This window comes from Panthera uncia, chromosome X (assembly GCF_023721935.1).
Source record: "Panthera uncia isolate 11264 chromosome X, Puncia_PCG_1.0, whole genome shotgun sequence".
NCBI classification, from domain to species: domain Eukaryota; kingdom Metazoa; phylum Chordata; class Mammalia; order Carnivora; family Felidae; genus Panthera; species Panthera uncia.
Window position 1 is genome coordinate 47,465,202 of NC_064817.1, and position 4,255 is coordinate 47,469,456.

Consider the following 4,255-nt stretch of genomic DNA (forward strand, 5'->3'; position numbering starts at 1 on the left):
TAACATATAGTCTATTCTGGAGAACATTCCATGTGCACTTAAAAAGAATAATAATCTTTTGTTTTTGGATGGAATGTTCTCTATGGATCTGTTAAGTCTATGTTGTCTATTGTATTGTTGAGAGATACTATTTTCCTATTGTTTTCCTGCCTGGATGATGGATGTACTGATGTAACTGGCATGTTATAGCCCACTACAATTGTATTACTGTCAATTTTTCCCTTTATGTATGTTAATCATGTTGAGTACATTGATAATTACAATTCTTACATCATCTTGTTAGATTGATTTCTTTATCACTACACAATGACTTTCTTTGTTTTCTGTTACAGTATTTGTTTAAAGGTATAAGTCATAAGATATGAGTATTGATACCCTGGATTTTTATTTGTTTCCATTCACAAAGAGTATCATTTTCCATTATTTCACTTTCAGTCTGTATGTGTCTTTGGTCTGAAGTGAGTTTCTTGTGGGCAGCATATCTAATAGTTTTGTTTGTTTTTCCATTCTGCCTGTCTTTGTCTTTTCACAAAACATTTAAATGTTTTTTTAAAAATTTTTTTTTAACGTTTATTTATTTTTGAGACAGAGAGAGACAGAGTGTGAACAGGGGAGGGGCAGAGAGAGAGGGAGACACAGAATCTGAAACAGGCTCCAGGCTCTGTGCCATCAACCCAGAGCCCGATGCGGGGCTCGAACTCACGGACCGTGAGATCATGACCTGAGCCGAAGTCGGAAGCTTAACCGACCGAGCCACCCAGGCGCCCCTTCACAAAACATTTAGAAAGTGTACATTTAGAATAATTATTTATATATATGTACTTATTGCCATTTTATTAATTGCTTTCTGGTTAATTTGTAATTCTTTTATGTCTCTTTCTTCTTTTGCTTTCTTTCCTTGTGATGGATTTCTGTAGTATTATGCTTGCTTTGGTTCCTATTCTCTTTATTTTTGTGTGTCTACTATAGATTTTGGGCTGGTGATTACCATGGGGTTCATATATAACATCTTGAGTATATAGCATCTAACAATTAAGATGATGAACACTAAGTTTAAACACATTATAAAATAACTTAATTTTTACATTTTATGTGTATATTGTCATATCTTATATATTTTTATTCATAATTTTCTTACATCTAATTATGGAGTTTCCCTATAAAGAAGTTTAACATTTCTCATAGGGCTTGTTTAGTGGTGGTAAACTCAATAAAATATGTTTGTCTGTGAAATTCCTTCTTTTTTCCCATTATGAATGACTACCTTTCCAGGTACAGCTGTTTTGGGTTGTAAGTTTTTGTTTTTGTTTTTTCAGATATTGAATATATCATACCACTCCCTTCTGGCCTCCAAAGTTTTTGCTTAAAAAACAGCTGATAGAGAGAGGTGGGCCAACATGACAGAGAAATAGGGGTATCCATACTTCCCACATCTCTCAAAAAAGAAGGACTGAAGCCAAAGGACTTTGAACCCTGAGAGTGTGGGAAGAAAAGAGACTGAGTCCAAAAGGGAGACACCAGAACATCCTTGATGGGCTACAGGTGGGCGATTCTGAACTAAGGGAGATAAAATGGGCTGCATAGGCATGGAGGGGAGGAATCTCCTTCTGTGGAGAGACAAAGGGAAGAGAAAGAGTGGGTGGGGAAGTGTAAGACTGTATCTGGACAAGAGAAAAACCAAAGACTGGGACTGAGAGGGACCCCATCTCTGTGGGACTTGTTTCCTACTGGGGCTGGCTGCCCTTTTCACACACTTGGGGAGGAGGGGAGCCACCCTCAGTTTCAGTGGCATGTCAAGGGTGCAGACCACAGTAGGAGAAAGCAGTCCCCTCTCTGGAGTGCTGTGGGACAGGACAAAGCCTGCCTGTGTCTGCCATCCCTTAGCTTGGTGGCAAGATCTGGGGTGCAGTCCACAGCAGAAGGCTGAAGTGTTGTGGCACAAAGCCAGCTGAGACTATATATCAGGCTGTACAGAGAGGTGCTTCCCCAGTGCCAGAGTGCAAAGAGCGGGAGTTTGAATCCTAACCAAACGTTGGGTCAGGGGAGTCCGCAGAGCAAGAAGGACAGCCCCATCTGTGCCCACAGCACAGTGAGGATGACTTGTACAGAGACCACCAGGTCATGGAGAAGAGACTAGGGGATCGCCATTTCTCCCTGCCCCCCAACACCAAGGTGGGGCTTCAGGGATTTGTTCTTGGGACACACAGTGGAGGTGGGACCAGCCTACACAAAACCATGCCCCTCAATGCCAGGTAACTGCCTAGCTACCGGAGTGAGATAGACGCTAGGGAACCAGACAGCTCCATCCTCCAGAGCAGCGCTGCTGCATTGCCTGGATTAATTCCCAGACAATTATTGTTATATAGATATATCCTCCCTTCCTTTTCTCCTCCTTATCTCTTCCCTGCTCTAGACTGCTTACTCTGGTTGTTGGTTTGTTTAAGCAGACATATTGAATCCACTCTCTTGATACATGTTCTACACCTCTTGTGTACTTTCCTTTCTCTTTCTCTGGAATAACCAGGCCATATAGTTTCTCTGTCTGGGTAACTGTATCTTCATTTTTTTCCCCACCTCCTTCTTTATTTTCCTTTCTCTCTCTGGATTTGGCCACTTAGTCTCTCTGCCTGCTCAATGTTTATTTTCTCTTTGTCCCCACTCCTCTCATTTCTCTCTTTCTATGTGCTCTTCCATAAGCACTGCCTCCACACTGTTCTTCAGCCCTCAACATGATTAGTTCCACTAACTGTGTCCTCCAGGTCAGATTAATTTGTTTTGGGGAACAAAAGGAAGAAGATGGTGGTGTAGGAGGACGCTGGGCTCACCGCGCCTCCTGCTGATCACTTAGATTCCACCTACACCTGCCTAAATAACCAAGAAAACCACCAGAAGACTAGCATAAAGGAGTCTCTGGAGCCAAGGGCAGACGAGAGGCCCACAGAAGAAGGTAGGAAGGGCAGAGAGGCAGTGCAAACTGCACGGACTGGCAGGAGGGAGCCGGGGCTGAGGGGCAGCCTGCCGGCCAAGCAGAGCCCCTGAGTCTGGCTGGCAGAAGTGGAGGGGCCAGATGGAGTGTGTTCTGACAGCAAGAATGACTTAGCATCTGGGAGGTCATAAGTTAACAGCTCTGTTCTGAAAGCGGGAAGGCTGGAGGACAACAGGAGGGAGAGTTGCTGAGCCCTGGGATGACAGAGCTCAGTTTGGCGGGGAACAAAGGCTCTAGCCAGCGCCATCTCCCTCACCCACCCCCCAGCCAAAATCCCAGAGGGAACCAGTTCCTGCCCGGGAACTTGCTTGCTCTGGGCAAACACCCAACGCTGTGCTTCTGTGGGGCCACCCCTCCGGCAGCGGGTCTGAATCCCTCCCGCTGCCACAGGGCCCCTCCTGAAGTGGATCACCTAAGGAGAAGCGAGCTAAGCCTGCCCCTCCTGCTCCATGCACCTTGCCTACCCACCCCAGCTAATACGCCAGTGTATTCACTACAAGCATAAAACATACAGACATCCCCAGCACCACAAGCCTGGCAGTATGCAAGTAGCCCAGATGGGCCACACCACCCCATAGTGAATCCCGTCCCTAGGAGAAGGGAAGAGAAGGTACACACCAGTCTGACTGTGGCCCCAGCGGTGGGCTGGGGGCAGACATCAGGTCTGACTATGGCCCCGCCCACCAACTCCAGTTATCGACCACAGCACAGGGGAAGTGCCCTCCAGGTCCGCACCACTCCAGGGACTATCCAAAATGACCAAATGGAAGAATTCCCCTCAGAAGAATCTCCAGGAAATAACAACAGCTAATGAACTGATCAAAAAGGATTTAAATACTATAACAGAAAGTGAATTTAGAATAATAGTCATAAAATTAATAGCTGGGTTTGAAAACAGTATAGAGGACAGCAGAGAATCTATTGCTACAGAGATCAAGGGACTAAGGAGCAGTCAGGAGGAGCTGAAAAACGCTTTAAAAGAGATGCAAAATAAAATGGAAACGACCACGGCTCGGATTGAAGAGGCAGAGGAGAGAATAGATGAACTAGAAGATAAAATTATGGAAAAAGAGAAACCTGAGAAAAAGAGAGATAAAAATAATCCAGGAGTATGAGGGGAAAATTAGAGAACTAAGTGATACACTAAAAAGAAATAATATATGCATAATTGGTATCCCAGAGGAGGAAGAGAGAGGGAAAGGTGCTGAAGGGGTACTTGAAGAAATTATAGCTGAGAACTTCCCTGAACTGGGGAAGGAAAAAGGCATT